The sequence below is a fragment of the Rhinoraja longicauda genome, chromosome 4 (genome assembly GCF_053455715.1).
Source record: "Rhinoraja longicauda isolate Sanriku21f chromosome 4, sRhiLon1.1, whole genome shotgun sequence".
In the NCBI taxonomy this organism is placed as follows: domain Eukaryota; kingdom Metazoa; phylum Chordata; class Chondrichthyes; order Rajiformes; family Arhynchobatidae; genus Rhinoraja; species Rhinoraja longicauda.
Genome location: NC_135956.1, coordinates 75112037 through 75133432, shown reverse-complemented (window position 1 = coordinate 75133432; position 21396 = coordinate 75112037). Strand labels below are relative to the sequence as shown.

General features: G+C 47.0%; 1 protein-coding gene across 1 annotated transcript in view; it reads right to left on the bottom strand.

Annotated features, from left to right (window-relative positions):
* LOC144593200 (piezo-type mechanosensitive ion channel component 2-like) overlaps positions 1 to 21396 on the bottom strand; it is a 482240-nt gene that overhangs the window by 323423 nt on the left and 137421 nt on the right. The gene's annotated exons all lie outside the window — the stretch shown is intronic.

The following is a 21396-nucleotide window of genomic DNA, read 5'->3' as shown; positions in this document are numbered from 1 at the left end:
AAAATGGAGAGGGTACAGAGGAGATTTACTAGAATGTTGCCTGGGTTTCAGCACTTAGGCTACAGAGAGAGGTTGAACAGGTTGGGTCTTTATTCTTTGGAGCGTAGAAGGTTGAGGGGGGACTTGATAGAGGTTTTTAAAATTTTGAGAGGGACGGACAGAGTTGACGTGGGTAGGCTTTTCCCTTTGAGAGTGGGGAAGATTCCAACAAGGGGACATAGCTTCAGAATTGAGGGACAAAGGTTTAGGGGTAACATGAGGGGGAACTTCTTTACTCAGAGGGTGGTGGCTGTATGGAATGGGCTTCTGGTGGAAGTGGTGGAGGCTGGCTCGATTTTATTATTTAAGAGTAAATTGGATAGGTATATGGATAAGAGGGGATTAGAGGGTTATGGTCTGAGTGCAGGTAGATGAGACTAGGTCAGGGAGAATGGTCGGCGTGGACTGGTAGGGCCGGACAGGCCTGTTTCCATGCTGTAGTTGTTATATGTTATATGTTATGTTATATTCATGTACATGTCCAAATGTCATTTAAATGTTGTTATAGTACCTGATTCAACTACCTTCGCTGGCAGCTCGTTCCATACACCCACCACCCGCTCGCTGCCTTATATTACCTTCGCTGGCAGCTCGTTCCATACACCCACCACCCGCTCGCTGCCTTATATTACATCCCAGCACGTTATTTTTTATGAAACTGAGAGCCAATAAATAACGCCACACAGAAATGTCGCACGAATGCGTGAAGCTATTTCCATCCACCATTTTGTTGTCACCAGGATCTGAAATTCCTAATGTAACTATTTGAAGTCGGCTCCGATTACAAAACTGGTGCCTGATTGTTAAATTTTATATAACATGTGAATTCCCTGAAGGCCCACGTGTCTTCTTCATAATTACATATTTAATTAAACCATGATAAATGTTCTTTCTAACTGCCGAGCAAAGAGCTTGAACAATAAAGATCACTGGGGCAAGGCTGACTTTAAATGACTGAAACTCCTTCCAGTCTTGGTCATGAAGAAGGGTCTCGACCCGAAGCATCACACATTCCTTCTCTCCTGAGGTGCTGCCTGGCCCGCTGAGTTACTCCAGCATTTTGGGTCTACCTTGGTCATTAGATGTTTGCTGCGACCTTTCACATTCCTGAGAATTAAATCCACATCTACCCATGGCATGCTATCAGTAAGCACAATGATTACATTCCTGCACTCTGGTCATATTTCAGAAAAGGCCTTCTGCAAGTTAATGGCTTTCTTTGAAGTGAGTTTCAATGTGTGAAATTCTTTATCTAAGGATAGAACCAGGTAAAAAAGCAGAATGGTAATTGTGGATAGAGATAAATGATGAAGTAACTCAGTCTGAAGAAGGGTCTCGACCCGGAACGTTATCCATTCCTTCTCCCCAGAGATGCTGCCTGACCCGCTGAGTTACTCCAGCATTTTGTGTCTACCTTTGAAGTAACTCAGCAGGTCAGGCAGCTTTGTGGGCGTAAACCAGCATCTGAAGTTCCATCCTAAACATTTTGTCTGTTCCACTGCAAAACCTCCAAGGTATGCCTACTTTGAAGAAGTTCTCCTCCGACGAGAGTTCTGCAACATCCTCTCTGTCCTATCTATGAACCTGTCTAACTGCTTCTTAAATGTTGAGATAGTCCCTGCCTCCTCTGGCAGCTTGTTCCATACACCCACCACCCTTTGTGTGAAAAAGTAACCCCTCAGATTCCTATTAAATCTTTTCCCCTTCACCTATCTCCTCTGGTCCTTGATTCACCTACTATAGACAATAGACAATAGGTGCAGGAGTAGGCCATTCGGCCCTTCGAGTCAGCACCAGCATTCAATGTGATCATGGCTGATCATTCTCAATCGGTACCCCGTTCCTGCCTTCTCCCCATACCCCCTGACTCCGCTATCCTGAAGAGCTCTATCTAGCTCTCTCTTGAATGCATTCAGAGAATTGGCCTCCACTGCCTTCTGAGGCAGAGAATTCCACAGATTTACTACTCTCTAACTGAAAAAGTTTTTCCTCATCTCCGTTCTAAATGGCATAAGAGACAATAGATAAGAGACTCTGCATCTACCCGATCTAGTCCTCTCATGATCTTATACATTTCCATAAGATCACCCCTCATCCTCCTGAGCTCCAAGAAATAGAGTCCCAGCCTACTCAACCTCTGCCTATAGCTCAGACCCTCTAGTCTTGGCAACATCCTCGTAAATCTTCTCTGTACCCTTTCCAGCTTGACAACATCTTTCTTATAACAGGGTGCCCAGAATTGAACACAATACTCTAAATATGGCCTCACCAACGTCTTATACAATTGCAACTTGACCTCCCAACTTCTACACTCAGTTGGTTCTCATATTCTAAATTAACTGTCAGGCAGACCACAAAGGCGGCCATTTAGGAAAATCCCCCAAAGGTTCTCTTCAATAATACTTATGTGGCACGGTGGCGCAGCGGTAGAGTTGCTGCCTCACAGCATCAGAGACTCGGGTTCGACCCTGACTACGGGTGCTGGCTGTACGGAGTTTGTACTTTCCCTCTGTGACCGTGTGGGCTTTTTCCGGGTGCTCTGGTTTTCTCCCACACTCCAAAGATGTACAGATTTGTAGGTCTGTAAATTGTATATTGTCTTTAGTGTGGAGGATAGCGTTAGTGTACGGGGTGATCACTGGTCAGCATGGACTCAGTGGGCTGAAGGGCCTGTTTCCATGCTATATCTCTAAAGTCTATTTCAGATTTGTCTTACTATATCTCTTTGTAATTTCTTATATCCCTCTCACAACCTTACCTTCCCACACACAAGGAACAGAGGAGGATGGTGGTTTACAATGAAAAGGACACAGAGCGAGTCTGAAGAATGGCCCCAACACAAAACATCGCAGATCCATGCCTTCAAAAGATGCTGCCTGATCCACAGAGTGACTCCAGCACTTTGTATCTTTTTTTTGTAAACTGGCATCTTCAGTTTAGTTCAGTTTGTAGTGTGCCAAGTAGGCCGAAATAATGACAAGTAGTCAGGTGCTAGAGAAAGTGAGTTTACTGTAGCTAGCAGGAACAAAAAGGGGAGGAGAGTAATGCGGTCCCTGACCTTTATACTCCCGGCCGAAGTCCGCCTCCTTGGATCGACCCATTCCCGTGCCGAGGGATCGTGAGTGGTATGGCCCGACCCTCGGGAGCCGCCACAGGACCCCCCCCCCCAGAACCAGAGGCACGAAACGCACCGGCGGTCGCACTAGTCGACCCAACCGTTTACGGTACCCGTCCGACGGGGGGTCTGGCGGGGGCACAGCTGGAGGGACAACCGGGGGCGGAGAAGGGGGTACAAATACCGGTCGAGATGAGGGGATCGGCGGGTGCGGTGTTGGAGGCACTTGCAAAGGGGGGCGCCCGCGCGGCCGAGGCTGTGCAACCCGCACCGGCTGGTCAATGTCCAAGTGCGCTGGTTTAAGGCGATTAATTGACACGGCCTCCGGTCGGCCCCCCATGTCCAACACAAAAGTTGTCTCACCGTGCTTCAGCACCTTGAAAGGGCCCTCATAAGGTCTCTGAAGCTGTGCGCGATGGGCGTCGCGGCGGAGAAAAACGTAGGCACAATCCCAAAGGTCCGATGGGACGTGCGGGTGGAACGTCCCATGGTGAGACGTAGGGACGGGTGCCAGTTTTCCCACTCGCTCACGAAGGAGCTGTAGGGTGGACGAGGACGGTTCCTCCTGCCCCGGCGACGAGGGCACGAACTCCCCGGGCACGGTGAGCGGCGACCCGTAGACGAGCTCGGCTGATGACGTTGCGAGGTCCTCCTTTGGTGCCGTCCGGATGCCTAATAAGACCCACGGCAGTGCGTCCATCCAATCGGGGCCGGAGAGTCGTGCCTTCAACGCAGCCTTGAGCTGCCGGTGGAACCTCTCCACCAGGCTGTTAGCCTGCGGATGGTAGGCCGTGGTGTGGTGAAGCCGAACCCCTAACAGCTCAGCCATGGCTGACCACAACTCAGAGGTGAACTGCGGTCCCCGGTCTGATGTAAGGTCCACTGGCACCCCAAAGCGTGCGATCCAATGTGCGGCCAACGCTCGAGCACACGTGGCCGTGGACGTGTCGATCGATGGTATGGCCTCTGGCCACCGGGTGAACCTGTCAACCACCGTGAGGAGGTGAGTAATGCCCCTCGAAGGCGGGAGGGGGCCCACAATGCCCACGTCGGGGTCACCAATGTAGTGTGCCAAGTAGGCCGAAATAATGACAAGTAGTCAGGTGCTAGAGAAAGTGAGTTTACTGTAGCTAGCAGGAACAAAAAGGGGAGGAGAGTAATGCGGTCCCTGACCTTTATACTCCCGGCCGAAGTCCGCCTCCTTGGATCGACCCATTCCCGTGCCGAGAGGTCGTGAGTGGTATGGCCCGACCCTCGGGAGCCGCCACAAGTTCAGTTTAGTTTAGTTTAGAGATACTGGGTGGAAACCCGCCCTTTGGTCCCCTGTCCGCACCAACCAGCGATCCCCATACAACCTCCACTTGTAGGTTAATTGGCTGGGTAAATGTAAAAATTGTCCCTAGTGGGTGTAGGATAGTGTTAATGTGCGGGGATCGCTGGGCGGTGCGGACTTGGTGGGCCGAAAAGGCCTGTTTCTGCGCTGTATATATATGATATGATATGATATCCTACACACAGAGTAAGGACAATTTATAATTTTTACCGAAGCTAATCAACCTACAAACCTGCACGTCTTTGGAGTCTGGGATGAATCTGGACCACCCGGTGAAAACCCAGATGGTCATGGGAAGATCGTATAAACTCTGTACAGACAGCACCAGTAGTCAGGGTCGAACCTGGGTCTCTGGCTCTGTAAGGCAGAAACTCAACCGCTGTACCAACGTGCTGCCTCGTTTGTCGAGTCACAGAGTCAGACAACATGGAAACAGGCCCTTCGGTCCAATGTCCATACCAGCCATGATACCCCATCTCATCTCATCCCATTTGCCCGCATATGGACCTTATCGCCTTAAGCCTTGTTATCGCCTGTTCCTGTCCCAGTGTATTTTAAATACTGCATTGTCGTTTTGTGTCCTTGTGCTGTATAGTGCCTTTTAAATGCTGTTATAGCATTATAGTTCCTTGCGTCTACATTTTGCTGCTCCACTGTGAAATCTCCTCAAGGTATGCCTACTTTGAAGATGTTCTTCTGCCCGTCCAACGAGTGTTTTGTGAGACCCTCTCTCACTGCTCCCCACCTGTGATTCCTGAGTTAAAACAAAGATCGCGACCCGCAAATTGCCTGTCCACATCTTCCAGAGATGCCGCCTGACGCGCTGAGTAACTCCAGCACTTTGTCTTACTTTCATATTTCTCTTTGTCTTCTCAGTAAATTTGATGACCACTCTCGTTAAAATTCGTTGCTGTTATATAACACTTTGGTGAGGCCACATTTAGAATATTGTGTTCAGTTCTGGGCACCATGTTGTAGGAAAGAAGTTGTCACAAGGATTAGTTTTGAGACCTCTACGTTTTGCGATTTAAATAAAGGGACTTAGATCACCCTCAAGGCAACCACATAGTCAGGGTCATACAGCATGGAAGTAGGCCATTGAGCCCAACTTGACCATGCCATAATTGCAGAGACGTTGAGCACAGTGTGTGGCACAGTGGCACAGCAGAAGAGTGGCTCCCCTTCAGCGCCAGAGTCCCGGGTTCGATCCTGACTATGGGTGCTGTTTGGACGGAGTTTGTACGTTCTCCCTGCGACCCGTGTGGGTTCTTTCCAGGTACTCTGGTTTCCTGCCAAACTCCAAAGACATACAGGTTGTAGATCTAATTGGTTTTGGTAACGTTGCAAATTGTCCCTAGTGTGCAGGATAGTGTTAGTGTAAGATTTAGTGTTAGGCAGCATCTCGAGCGCTGTGCCAATGTGCTGCCCCTGAAGAGGCCTTTACTATCGTGTTCAGAGGTTGCTGAGTTTGGTGAATATAGGGTTGTCTTCTGTGACCCCAAACTTCCAGCCCCAGTTCCTCCCCTCCAATGTCATTTGTTTCCCAAGGACAAGGAAGGGTGGAGGTGAGGTGGTTGTCGAGGAGGGAATTTCACACCAAACTGGTGATAACAGGCCCAATTTCCCTTCCATTTCTACCAAGATTTCCAACTTGTCCTGGACCAGCCATATTGAAGGAATGGCCAAGAAAGCGCACCAACGCCTCTACTTCCTTAGAAGGCTTAGGAAGTTCAGCATGTCCCCAACATGTCTCACCAACCTACAGATGTTCTGTAGAAAGCATTTTATCGGGATGCATCACAGCATAGTTTGGGAACAGCTCCATTCAGGACTGTAAGTAATTGCAGGGAATTGTGGACAAAAACTAGATCATCACACAAACCAACCTCCCTTCCATTGACTCCATCCACACTTCACGCTGCCTCGGCAAGACCACAAGCATAATCAAAGTCTCACTCTCTCTTCTCCACTCTCCCATCAGGCAAGAGGTACAGAAATGTGAAAATACACACCTCCAGATTCAGGGACAGTTTCTTCCCAGCTGTAATAAGACAACTGAACCATTGTATCACCTACTAGAGAGCTGTCCTAACCTACCATTTACCTCAGTGGAGAGCCTTGGACTATCTCTTATTGGACTTTATCTTGCACTACACATTATTCCTTTGTCATGTATCTGTACACTGTGGGTGGTTTGAGTGTAATCATGTACAGTATAGCCTTTTCGATGACTGGTTAGCACACAACAAACAGCTTTTCACTGCGCTTCGTATTACGTGACAATAAACGAATCTATCTTGAATTGGGTTACAGACAGGACCAGGAAGGGGAAGTTCCTGGCCCTCTTTAACAACTCTGGCTGGCCAGGCAGGTTTTTTCAAGAGGACATAGGTTTAAGGTGAAGGGGAAAAGATTTAATAGAAAACTAAGGGGTACCTTTTCCACACAAAGGGTGGTAGATGTAAGGAACGAGCTGCCAGAGGAGGTAGTTGAGGCAGGGACTATCACAACGTTTAAGAAACAGTTAGACAGGGACATGGACCAAATGCAGGCAGGTGGGACTAGTGTAACTGGGACATTGTTGGCCGGGTGTGGGCAAGATGGGTTGAAGGGCCTGTTTCCACACTGTATCACTCTATGGCTCTATGACTCCCACTCCAAGTGCCTATGACCTCCGACTTAACAAGGTGCGCCGGCTTCATTAAAAACTCAGCGCATGTTCATAGTGTGGTCAAGCCATGTACAAAGGCCTACTTTAAGTCGGCAAGAAGCTTGCTGACAGAAACCAGAGACCCCCGGCCATAATGGAATGCATGAATTTATGAGCTCCATGCATCTGCAATACATTAGAGTTTTGTTTATGTGCTACAGATGTTATTGTAGAGCATTTATTCGGTGCGGAGCAGATACCGTTGAAAAAAATTGCAGTGGAAAGTTGACGGGTGGGGGGGGGGGGGGGGGGGATGTAGATTTAATAGAGTACAGCATGTCACTACAAGAGAGACAATGGTGCATCCAACAGTTCATGAGGTTGAGAATGAGATGAGGATATGAGAACGTGCTTTTGCTCTCCAGTAGGCTTCTGGCACCGCAGCCACCGGTCTACTGCCCCGTAGCACGATGCCTGCTGTGTGCTCCTATGGTGCACAGAGCAAAATAATGCAACGAGGAAGTGCCCGATGTGTGTTGAGGGCTTAGCAGATCACGACAAAAGCCTCATTAAAGCCTTATATCGTAATGGGAACAATGTAGCACAGTTACCTTGGGCCATAATTGGCGGCAGAGGGGCGCAGCAGGTAGGGCCGCTGCATCGCGGGGCAAGATTTACGTTTATACGCAGAGAATGGTGGGGGCCTGGAACGCGTTGCCAAGGCAGATACGATGGTGGTAGACAAGAGGCTTTTAGATAGGTGCATGGAAGTGCAGGGAATAAAGGGAGATAGACACAAAATGCTGGAGTAACTCAGCGGGACAGGCAGCATCTCTGGAGAAAAGGAATAGGTGACTTTCGGGTCGAGACCCTTCTTCAGAATAGGGAATAAAGGGATCTGGATCATGTACAGGCACAAAACACAATGTGCCAGGTTCCCTGGGGCTTGATGCAGTAGCCATATGCAGATCAGTATATCTAGGCATCATGTTCTGCAGCAACATTATGGACCAAAGGGCCCGTTCCTGTGCTGTGCTGTTCTATGCTCTAAGCTCTCACACAGCTTGGGAGACCCAGGTTTGATCCTGACCTCGGGCGGTGTCTGTTTGCTTGTTCTTCCTGTGACCGCGCGAGTTTCCTCCGGTTTACCCCCACAGCCCAAAGACATGCGGGTTTGCAGATTCATTGGCCTCTGTGAATTGCCCCTGGTGTGTAGGGAGTGGATGCGAAAATGGGATTACATAGAACTATTATTCCTCCGTCTACGCCACATCTGCGCCCAGGATGAGGTGTTTAATACGAGGGCATCGGAGATGTCCTCATTCTTTAGGAAATGGGGGTTCCCCTCTTCCATTATAGATGAGGCTCTCACTAAGGTCTCCTCCATATCCCACAGCTCCGCTCTTGTTCCCCCTCTCCCCATTCATAACAAGGATAGAGTCCCCCTTGTCCTCACCTTGCACCCCATCAGCCATCGTATACAACAAATTATCCTCCAACATTTCCGCCACCTCCAACAGGATCCCACTACTGGCCACATCCTCCCATCTCCACCCCTTTCTGCTTTCCGCGGAGACCATTCCCTAGGTAACTCCCTGGTCCATTCATCCCTTCTCACCCAAACTATCCCCTCCCCTGGTACTTTCCCCAGCAACCGCTGGAGATGCAACACCTGTCCCTTTACCTCCCCCCCTCGTCTCCATCCAAGGACCCAAACATTTTTTCCAGGTGAGGCAGAGGTTCACCTACACCTCCTCCAACCTCATCTATTGCATCCGGTATTCCAGATGTCAACCTCTCTACATCGGCGAGACCAAGTGCAGGCTCGGCCATCGTTTCGCTCAACACCTTCGCTCAGTTTGCCTTAACCAACCTGATCTCCCGGTGGCTCAGCACTTCAACTCCCCCTCCCATTCCCAATCTGACATTTCTGTCCTGGGCCTCCTCCAGTGTCATAGTGAGGCCTAGCGCAAATTGGAGGAACAGCATCTCATATTTCGCTTGGGCAGTTTACACCCCAGCGGTATGAACATTGACTTCTCTAACTTCAGATAGTTCCTCTGTCCCTATCTTTCCCCTCCCTCTTCCCAGTTCTCCAACTAGTCTTTCTGTCTCCTACTACATCCTATCTTTGTCCCGCCCCCTCCCCTGACATCAGTCTGAAGAAGGGTCTCGACCCGAAACGTCACCCATCCTTTCTCTCCTGAGATGCTGCCTGACCCGCTGAGTTACTCCAGCATTTTGTGTTTACCTTCGATTTAAACCAGCATCTGGAGTTTGTTTCCTACACCATTGTGAGCTGGTCGGCGTGGACTCAGGGGGCCGAAGTGCCTGTATCCGTGCTGTATTGCTAAACTAAACACAATGTGCCAGGTTCCCTGGGACTTGCTACAGCAGCCGTATGCAAAGGAAGAATAGGATTCTTCCACAAGGAATGAACACCTGAAAGTTTTCATTTGGACCAAAGTTGCTAATTTTTTAGATATTTTCCATCATAAAGGTATGTTGCATTCACTTAATAAAATCTGGCAGCTTTCACCTAATAAAATCTGGCGGCTTTATTTATCTATATACTAAAACTCTCATTTGTTTGTTTGTTTGTGATCGAACTACAGCCAAAACGGTACACGATAGCGTGACAATTTTAGGCCTACCTTACTCACCGTCATCACTTTAATGGTAATGCAAGTAGTTATTGAAATTGGTGTTATATTTTTTAAGTTATTCACATTTTAACGTTTAAATTTATCTCCCAGGGATGGAGGGGGGGGGGGGCAGGAGGGAGAATATGGGGGAGAGGGGATGGAGAGTGGGGGGAGGGGGAGGGGAAGGGGAGGAGGGGGGAGAACGGAGGGAGGGGGATGGGGAGGTGGGAGGGGAAGGGAGGGAGGGGGAGGAGGGGGGAGGAAGGAGGGGGAAGAGGGAGGGAGGAGGGGGTGGAAGGGGAGGTGGAGGGACGGGGAGGAGGTGGGAGGGAGGGGGGAGGGGAGGGGAGGGGGGTGGAGAGGGGGAGGGAGGGAGGGGGAGGGGAGGGAGGGGGGGGTAGAGGGGAGGGGGAGGGAGGAAGGGGGGAGAGAGGAGGGGGGAGAGGGGAGTGGGGGAGGAGAGGGTGCTGCACCAATGCAGGAGAGGTTTGGGCCCAACGGGTCCACTTGGTCCAGTGGCCATTAAATATTTTCAGATGTTTACTACACAGTGCACATGGCTTTGGTTGCACAAAGAACTCTGATAATCAGGACACCCCACATCACCCTCGCACACTAGTCAGGACTGCAGACCAACACCATCCATAGCTTGTTCCTCTTTGTGATAGTTTTGATACCAGTTATGAAGCCGTGTAAAATTCTAAACGCAACCAACATTGTCGAGGGTGCTATAAAATCAGGTGATTCACCTCTACCCCATTGGACTTTATCTAAGGAAGTTCATATAAAATGATGAGAAGCATAGATTGGGTAGACAGTCCCAAGGTGGAAATGTCCGAAACTTCCGGACATAGCTAGAAGATGAGAGGGGGAAAGTCTCCAATGAGGTAGATGGTGGGCCAGGACTACTCTCTAGTTGGTGATAGGATGGTTCAGTTGAGTGGGAACACTCAGAACCTTTTATTGCCCAGGATGAATATATCAAATCGAGAGGCCATAGTTCTGAGCTGAGAGGCAACAGTTGAAAGGAATTGTTCGGGACCAGTTGCACTGCCAGGGGTAGTGGTTGAGGCAGATCTGATGGTGGCATTTAAGAGGCTTTTACATAGGCGCATGGAAATGCAAGGAATGGATGGATGGATATGGATTATGGTTCTGCATAGGTGAATGCGATTAGTTTATCTTGGCATCATTCATAAGGTCTTAGGTGATAGGAGTAGAATTAGGCCATTCGGCCCCATCGTCTACTCCGCAATTCAATCATGGCTGGTCTATCTCTCCCTCCTAACCCCATTCCCCTGCCTTCTCCCCATAACCTCTGACACCCATAACAATCAAGAATCTATCTATCTCTGCCTTAAATATACCCACTGACTTGAGATTCGCCACCCTCTGACTAACACAATTCTTCCTCATCTCCTTCCTAAAAGAACATCCTTTAATTCTGAGTTATGACCTCTTGTCCTAGACTCTCCCACTAATGGAAACATCCCTACCACATCCACTATCCAAGCCTTTCACTATTCTGCACGTTTCAATGAGGTCCCTCTTCATTCTTCTAAACTCCAGCGAGTACAGGCCCAGTGCCAAATGGTCATCATATGTTAACCCACTCATTCCTGGGGATCATTCTTGTAAACCTCCTCTGGACCCTCTCCAGAGCCAGCACATCCTTCCTTAGGTATGGTGCCCGAAATTGCTCACAATATTCCAAATGCGGCCTGACCAGCGCCTTACAGAGCCTCAGCATTGCATCCCTGTTTTTGTATACAAGCCCTTCTCGAAATAAATGCTAGCATTGTGTTTGGCAGAGGCATTGTGGGCCAAAGAGCCTGATTCTGTGCTGCACTGTCCTATGTTTTATGTTCCATGACCCTCAGGGAGATTCAGTTCATCTGCCTTATTTGAGTAAAGCCTGAGACCTAAAGACCACAGCAACAGGTGAGTGGCCATCTTGCCACATGCTTTAGTAACCCCACCAACTAACTGGCTCACTGAATGTTGTGATTAAGGGCCAGGAGGACTATAATGTAACACCAGTTGAAGTCAAGCAGAGTTTACTCACAATTAAATGCACCTGACAGTTGCCAGAAAATAGACAATAGACAATAGATAATAGGTGCAGGAGTAGGCCATTCGGCCCTTCGAGCCAGCACCACCATTCAATGTGATCATGGCTGATCATTCTCAATCAGTACCCCATTCCTGCCTTCTCCCCATACCCCCTGACTCCGCTATCCTTAAGAGCACTATCTAGCTCTCTCTTGAATGCATTCAGAGAATTGGCCTCCACTGCCTTCTGAGGCAGAGAATTCCGCAGATTTACAACTCTCTGACTGAAAAGGTTTTTCCTCATCTCCGTTCTAAATGGCCTACCCCTTATTCTTAAACTGTAGCCCCTGGTTCTGGACTCCCCCAACATTGGGAACATGTTTCCTGCCTCTAACGTGTCCATCCCCTTAATAATCTTCTACGTTTCGATAAGATCTCCTCTCATCCTTCTAAATTCCAGTGTATACAAGCCTAGTCGCTCCAGTCTTTCAACATATGACAGTCCCGCCATTCCGGGAATTAACCTAGTAAACCTACGCTGCACGCCCTCAAAAGTGTGCAATTCTCAGATACGTTAAAGGCTTTCACTGATATTATCACCAAGAGTTGGGACTGAAAAGGGTAAATGTTGGGAATGTTGCCTCGAGCACGTGAGGGCTTCGGCGGACACTTCGAAGGGGTCAGTGCCGGTCCTCCGCCAGGGTGCGACTGGTCCTTGACGATGCTGCTGGCCTTGCCGAGGCAGCAGGAGGTTTCAATGGATCAATGGAAGGGAGGTTGGTTTGGGTGATGGTCTGGGCAGCGTCCACAAATTACTGCAATTTCTTGCGGTCTTGGATGGAGCTGTTCCCAAACCAAGCTGTGATGCATCCCAATAAAATGCTTTCTATGGCGCGTCTGTGGAAGTTGGGGTGGGTTGCTGGGGACTTGACGAACCTCCGAACCCTTCCTAGGAAGTAGAGGCATTGGTGCGCTTTCTTGGTTAATTGGCTTCGGCAAGCTGCTGTAAAGATTGTCCCTGGTGTATATAGGTTGGTGAATGGGATGATTGCTTGTCGGCACGGACTCGGTAGGCCAGAGGGCCTGTTTCACACTGTATTTCTAAAGTCTAAAGTCTTTGGTCTGTGGAATTGGTTGCCTGAGGTTTTTCCGGACCCGCTCCCACTGACGATATATCTAATAAAACGTTGATGCTGGAAACTGACCTGGGTCCCATGTGATTCATCAATCTCTCATTTTCACTAAGACAAAGAATGCTGAAAATAGCAGCTAAGTGGTTCTTCTTTTCACTTTATCCATTACCAGCAAAGCAAAAGGCTTGATCAGAAAGGAGGGCTCCGACATAAATAAAAGTTGATTGAACTTAAAAGTCAAAGGGATGATTTGAGAGGGATCTTCAAGATAATTAAAAGGTTCAAGATCATGGACAAAGGGAAGATGGCCGCCTTAAAAAGACACAAAGTGCTGGAAAAAAAGACACAAAGTGCTGAAGTTACTCAGCGTGTCAGGCAGCATCTCTAGAGAACATGGATGGATAGGTGACGATCCAGGTCGGGACACTCCTTCAGGCCCTTCGTGTTCTATCCTACACTCGTTATCGGACAGGGACAATTTACAATTTCACAAATGCCAATTAACCTACAAACCTGTACGTCTTTGGAGTGCGGGAGGAAAGGGGAAGCACCCGGAAAAAACCCATGCAGTCACAGGGAGAACGTACAAACCCCGTACAGACACCACCTGTAGTCAGGATTGAACTCGGGTGGCTGGCGCTGTAAGGCAGCAACTCTACCCACACTCACAGGTGGTGGCCTGCCAACTGTTTGAGCCACAGCAGACCAGAATCAGCGAAGGTGCTTCGACACAGTAGTGTTTCTCGCTCAAGGCATTTCAAAGAGCGGCTAAGAATTGCTCATATTTCAACAGTTTTATAACCAAACCTAGATCAGACCAGGCTAAGAGGTGGCAGATTTATTTTTCCCAAAAGAACATTGTGAATCAGATAAGTGTCTGAACCCAGAGTCACAGAGTCATACAGCGTGGAAACAAGCCCTTCAGTGCGACTTGCCCATGCCAACCAAGATTATGATGGTCATCGATGGTCATGACTTTAGACTTTAGAGATACAGCGTGGAAACAGACCATTCGGCCCACCAAGTCTGCACTGACCAGCGATCATCCTGTACACTAGCACTATCCTACACTGCAATTTACAGAAGCCAGTTAACCTACAAAGCCAGTATGTCTTTGGAGTGTAGGAGGAAACCGGAGCACCCGGAGAAAACCTATGTGGTCACTGAGAGAAAGTACAGACTCCTTACAGAACCTGGATCTCTGGTGCTGTAAGGCTGTGCCGCCTTAAAGGACAGAAAGTCAGATTTGTTTTCCACCAGGATAAGGAAGTCTCAGACTAGAGGGCACGGATTTGAGGAAGAGAGGAGATCTGAGGGGTAAGGTTTTCACACAGAGGGTGGTGAATATTTGGAACAAACTACCAGAGTAGGTGGTGGAGGCAGATACTATTAAAACAGATGCATCGTAGAGAGCATTTTAACACTCAGCATGGTTTGGGAACAGCCCCATCTAAGACCACAAGAAATTGCAGAGTTGTAGACATGGCTCATACCATCACCTAAACCAACCTGCCTTCTATTGATTCCGTCTACACCTCACGCTGCCTCGGCAAGGTCACCAGCACAATCAAGGACGAGACACGCCCTGGTCACTCCCCCTTCTCCCCGAAATATGAAAACGCACACCTGCAGGTTCAGGGACAGTTTCTTCCCAGCTGTTATCAGGCAATTGAACCGTCCACACACCAGCTAGAGAGCGGTCATGGCCTCCCATCTACCTTATTGTGGACCTCACCACTATCGTAAATCTGCCTTTATTGGACTTTCACTGCTCTAAATGTTATACCATTTATCCTGTATCTGTACATTGTGGACGGCTCGATTGTAATCATGTATAGTCTTTCCGCTGACCAGATATCAAACAACAAAAAAGCTTTTCACTGTACCTCTGTACACGTGACAATAAACTAAACTAGTGTTATCCTTTCTGGAAGAGTCGGCAGGTTTTGGTGCCATTTCACATTCCCAACTGCAGCCCATTGCAGCCGTCGTGTAATCATCTATAGCCTTATCGCTAACTGGATAGCAAGTAACAGAAAGCTTTTCACTGTACCTTGGTGCAAGTGACAATAATAAACTAAACTAAACTTTCAATAAGTCATTTGGACGTTTAGATGAAAGGGAGTGGAAGATATACTGACCCAACACAGGCAGATGAGATTAGCATAGATGTGCTGCGGGGGCCATTTCTGCATAATTGTATTTGTACAATATAACTGCCCCCTGAAAGGCCACTAAACTAGCCACTAATTCATGGGGCAACAAATGCAAGACTCTGCTGGAGACAACCACATCCAAATAAATAAATAAATTTTAAAAGAGCAAATCAAAACACCATTTAACGATGTTTAACATGTAGTGTGGCATGGTGGCGCAGCGGGAGAGTTACTGCCCTACACTGCTTGCAGTGCCGGAGACCCGGGTTCGATCCCGACTACGGGTGCTGTCTGTACGGAGTTTGTACGTTCTCCCCGTGACCGCATGGGTTTTCTCCGAGTTCTTCGCTTTCCTCCCACACTCCAAAGACGTACAGGTTTGAAGGTTAATTGGCTCGGTGTAAGTGTAAATTGTTCCTGGTCTATGTAGGATGGTGTTAATGTGTGGGGATCGCTGGTCAATGTGGACTTAGTGGGACGAAAGGCCTGTTTCCACGCTGTATCTCTGAACTAAACTAAACCACTTTGTTCAATGAAAGTCTATACAGATCAAAACTCATTTAAAATCTGCCATTTGAAGTTCCATTGACAGAGATGCATATTGGACACATCTGCATTGTTTTCCCAGATTCCGATAACAAATTGAAATTGACCACGGAAGGTTTGAACCAATTGAAACTGACCACCAGTAACTCTGCTTGGTGGTCAACCATTTAACCCGGTGTAGACATTGCACGTTAAAGACTTGGCCCATCAAGACTTGCTGGATCTCTCGGTTGCTAACCAATTTAACTCCCATTCCCACACTGTCCTGAACCTCCTCCATTGCCAGAGCGAAGCCACACACAAACTGGAGGAATAGTATCTCATATTCCACTTGGATGGCTTACAACCCAATAGTATAAACATTGAATTCCCCATTTTAAAATAATTCCTCCTGTATTCCCTCTCTCTCTTCTCTGACTCAACCCTCACCCCATTGTGCAGCCACTTCTTCTGCTATCCCATGCCTCTTTCCTACCACCCCCCCATCTCCATCTCCACCCCCCACCCTGCCTCCTTCCACCTATATCCTTCCCCCAGGCTCTGGCTTTACTTTTCACTCTTTATCTGACAGCTTTTTTCATCCTTTTCATCTCTAGCCTTTCTCACGGTTTAGTTTCGTTTAGTTTAGTTTAGAGATACAGTGTGTAAACAGGCTCACAGGCCCATCGAGTCCGCACCGACCAGCGACCCTCGCACAATAACACTATCCTACGCACACTAGGGACAATATTTTACATTTACACCAAGCCAATTAACCTACATTGAATTTGGAGCGTGGGAGGAAACCGAAGATCTTGTAGAAAACCCACGCAGGTCATGGGGAGAACGCACAAACTGTGTACAGACAGCATCCGTAGTCAGGATCGAACCTGGGTCTCTGGTGCTGGAGGGCAGTAGCTCTACCACTACACCACAGTGCCGCCCATGTAGGGGGAAAGAATATTGGTCCCAATGTTGGGGGAATTGGTCCTAATGTTGGGGGAATTGTTCCCATTGTTGGGGGAGTCCAGAACCAGGGGCCGCAGTCCAAGAATAAAGGGGAGGCCATTTAAAACTGAGGTGAGAAGAACATTTTTCACCCAGAGAGTTGTGGATTTGTGGAATTCTCTGTCATAGGAGGCCAATTCGCTTAATGAATTTAAAAGAGAGTTAGATAGCGCTCTCGGGGCTAGTCGAATCAAGGGATATGGAGAGAAGGCAAGCACAAGGTGCTGATTGTGGATGATCAGCCATGATCACAATGAATGGCGGTGCTGGCTCGAAGGGCCAAATGGCCTCCTCCTGCACCTATTTTAAATAAAATAAATAAATAAATAAATGAAATGGTGTGGGCTGATAACTAGTAAATAGGGATGTGGATTGTGCTCATGTGGTGATAGGGAACCGCAGACAAAGCCTAAAAGTAGAGACATGGAAAGCAGCAGTGATGACACCCAAGTATCAGGATCTTCATTGATTATGTTGCAGCGGGCACCCACCATTGTAACAGAAAATTGGATCTACTGTCAACTAAGTTAGACTTGTGGATAATCGTTTTAATTCTATAATCAAGACCTAGTTTGTTACCTAATCAAGTCTTTCTGTCACCTCCATTCTGCAATTAAGACCTAGTTTTACTGTTAATAACCTTTCCTTGTAATCTTGTCAGCTGAGAATGTAAAAGCTGTACCAAAGTCATGCTCAGGAGATCAGCTTTCACTGGTCTCCTGGTGGCACCTGTTTTAACCTGTTTTAACCCTGTTTTAACCTAGGGCAGCACGGTGGCGCAGCGGTAGAGTTGCTGCCTTACAGCGAATGCAGCGCCGGAGACTCTGGTTCGATCCTGACTACGGGCGCCGTCTGTACGGAGTTTGTACGTTCTCCCCGTGACCTGCGTGGGTTTTCTCCGAGATCTTCGGTTTCCTCCCACACTCCAAAGACGTACAGGTATGTAGGTTAATTGGCTGGGCAAATGTAAAAATTGTCCCTAGTGTGTGTAGGATAGTGTTAATGTGTGGGGATCGCTGGACGGCGCGGACCCGGTGGGCCGAAGGGCCTGTTTCCGCGCTGTATCTCTAAATCTAAATCTAAAATCTAAACTCCGTGTGGCCTTTCCAAACCCCCCTCAGCTGCATTCACCTATCACTTGCCAGGATTTGTCCCACCCTACCTCTCTTATCCGGCTTTCTCCCTGCTACTACAATCAATATGTTGAAACGTCACCCATCCATTCCCTCCACAGATGCTGCCTGACCCATTGAGTTCCTCCCGCCCATTTTGTTTACAAACCAGCAATGCAGGTTGTAATTTGTAGGCATTAGATTTACAAATAGCTCACTTATTCAAGCAAAGCGGAAGAGATCAGATTGCATCCTTTCCATAACGTTGTAGAGTCCAATCTGTTTAAAGTTATTGATTATTTTGTAGTTGCGGAAAATATTCATAATGCCAGCTGGCGCCTCCCAGGGTATAATTAGGAACATCAGCACTAAATATATAATGCTCAAGCTGATCCTGAATTTGGACGCATTGTTATCAGAAGTGCATTATGTAATAAGGTGATTTAAAATGTTTGCTCAAACATTAGCTGTACCTATGCAGGAAATTAATAATACCAACCTCATACTATTCCATAATAATGTTGAATGTGCCATTCCCCAGAATTAACTTCTTATCGAATTATTATTTTAGTTAACCTTGTTAGGATTATCTCCATTTAATCTTCCACAATTCTTCACTGTCTTCAGGGAATTCGAAATCTTTCGAATTCTCTTCCCAATAATCTATAATGTTCAGTCATTGACTATATTTAAAGTTGAAATGGTCTGTGTTTTCTGAACATCAATGAAATAAGGGGGTGTATGAATAGAGCAAGAAAGTAAAGATAAAATAGAACATCAAACATTTTTTTCCAGAAGGATGTCTGGATGAGGGGGCATTAGTTAAAAGGTTGGACGGACTTGGATTGTTTTATATCTCAAAAAACGTCAGAGGCTGAGGGGAGACCTGATAGAAGTTCATAAAATAATGAGAGGCAGAGATAGGGTAGACAGTCAGAACCTTTTTCCCCAAGGTGAAAATGTCAAATACTACAAGGCATAGCTTTAAGGGGAGAGGGGCAAAGTTTAAAGGAGACGTGCGGGGCAAGTTATTTTTTTACACAGAGCATAGAGCTTGTAACTGTACTATACTGTACTATGTTCAATGTTATCTCATTGAACTGTGCAGCAAGTTAAGAGAGTCCTATCATTATGACAATCACTGTTACCTTTCGGGACTTCTATTGAAATCCATATGACGGTGTACACGTCATTATGGAAATTATTGTAGGAGATTGTAATTTTTAGGATTGTAATAGTGTAGTGACTTTTATAAAGTCACCATGCCAAAACATTGACATGTCTAATGATTCGATGAATATTCACTATTGCACCATAGGATACAAGGCTGGACATTTGCAGGGTGCAAGCTCCCACAAGTCATGTAAAGGACCAAGTAATCCTTTTTATGGTAATTTTGAGTGTGGGATGTATATATCTGCGAGGAGTTCGAAGATAATATCACAGTCTCTTGAGAAAAGGTGTCACTGCAACTTTTAGTCTCTCGCCAGTGTCTGACCCATGATATCCTGCAGTGCAGCCTCTCTACAGGTCTTTAGTGCAACTTGACCCTCAAGGTTCAAAGACAGAAATAAAAGCAGATCGCAGAGTTGTGGGGATGCAGCCCAGTCCATTAAAAAAAAGCCTCCACAACCCCTCCCATCCCCTCCCACCCCCAGCACCCCCACTGCAATGGTAGAGTTGCTGCCTCACAGCACCAGGTTCAATGCTAACTGTGGGTGCAGTCTGTAGGGAGTTTGTACGATCTCCCCGTGACCTGCATGGGCTTTCTCCGGGATCTGTGCATTTACCCTATCTATTCCTCTCATGATCTTATCCATCTCCACAAGATCACTCCTCATCCTCTTGCGCTCCAAACAGGACAGGTTGAAATAACCCCAGAAACTCCACAAGAACTCCACATGAACAAACCCGCCCATTCTTTATCTGAATTTCCATTTATACTTTTAGTCACGTCCAGTAATTGAAGGGAAGATGAGCAGCCTACCATTAATGTAACCCAAGCAACCTAACTGTTTGTTGGTTACTGTTATTGTTGAGTCATCTATTTTAAGGGCAGGATCATAATTCTTTGCCTTTCCTGCTTAATCATACTAATGCATAATCGAGGCACGATCACACTTTATAATGAGAGAGTAAAAATAATTTTATAAAGTGATCATGAGTTGGTTTGTTTTTAAAACTTCAGCAGCTCTGATGAACCTGGCAATTGTGCAAATCATAAGAGATTGATTCAAATCGGAAGCCATTATCTATTTAATAAACCATAGTCGAAGCAAATCTCATATGTAAAACAAATTTCAGTAGGAACAATGATTACCGGGTGGCATGGTGACACAGCAGTAGAGTTGCTGACTTACAGTGACAGAGACCCAGATTCGATCCTGACTTCACCTGCTGTCTGTATGGAGTTTGGACATTCTCCCTGTGAGTGCGTGGGTTTTATCCAGGTGCTCCGGTTTCCATCCGCGCTCCGAAGACATGCAGGTTTGTAGGTTAATTGGATTCTGGAAATTGTCCCTAGTGTGTAGGATAGGACTAGTGCATGGGTGGTCCCCGGTTGGCGTGGTCTCGGTGGACTGAAGGGCCCTTTTTCTGCGCTGTATCTTTAGTTTAGTTTAGAGGTACAGTGCGGAAACAGGCCCTTCAACCCACCGAGTCCGCACTGACAAACGATCCCCATACACTAGCACTACCCTACGCATTAGGGACAGCTTACAACTTTTTTAAATGGAAGCCACAGGGAGAAGGTACAAACTCTGCACAGACAGCACCCGTGGTCAGGATCGAACCTAGGTCTCTGGCGCTGTAATGCAGCAACTCTACCCCCGCGGCACAGTGCTGCCCTGCGCCACCGTTCCGCCCCTCTAAACTATCTCTAAACTAAACTAAACTAACGATCAAGAGTCAAGCCAGGGTAATATTGCTAATTACAAGATCCATTTTGTTATTTTTGCTAACTATTCAAGGATTAGAAGCGTATGTCAGTGAGCAGCTTAATAAATCCAAAATGCTTGCTTCCTCTGCTCACATTGCACAAGCAATGGACAATGGCTCCTTTATACTGCGCACTGGTTTCAACCAGGATGGTTGTCAGGAAGAGTGTTTGGAAATGTCTATTGCTGACTTTACCAATCATGCAGAGATAAACAGAGTCAAGCTTGATTTTCTGTGCGAGCTAGCTTTCTAGACACTTCCTGATCCAACGTATCCAAGTTCAAGTGTAATTTCACTGCGGTATTTTGCAAACATTAAGATGTAATCAGTGTGTTGATTTGATACTTACCAGAGGAAATTGGATCATAAAGTCATGACTATGGTAAGTCATGAATGATTTAAAGTGTCCCATTGGGACAACATTTGTATTTTATAACCATCCTCCCAACCCTCATTTCATAGATGGGATCTTTGAACAGCAAATTAACACATCTGGACACTGATATTGATAGATACAGATACAAATTACCTTACTCTGAGGCCCCAATTGTTTTTGATTCTTATGGTGGCTTGGACAACTTTGGGGACAAGACATAGTTCAATAGTTCAATGTGCTTTCTATGATCTTTATTCCCAATACAATCCCAATTAAACCAACCCTGTATCTCTAAATCTAAAATCTAAATCTAAA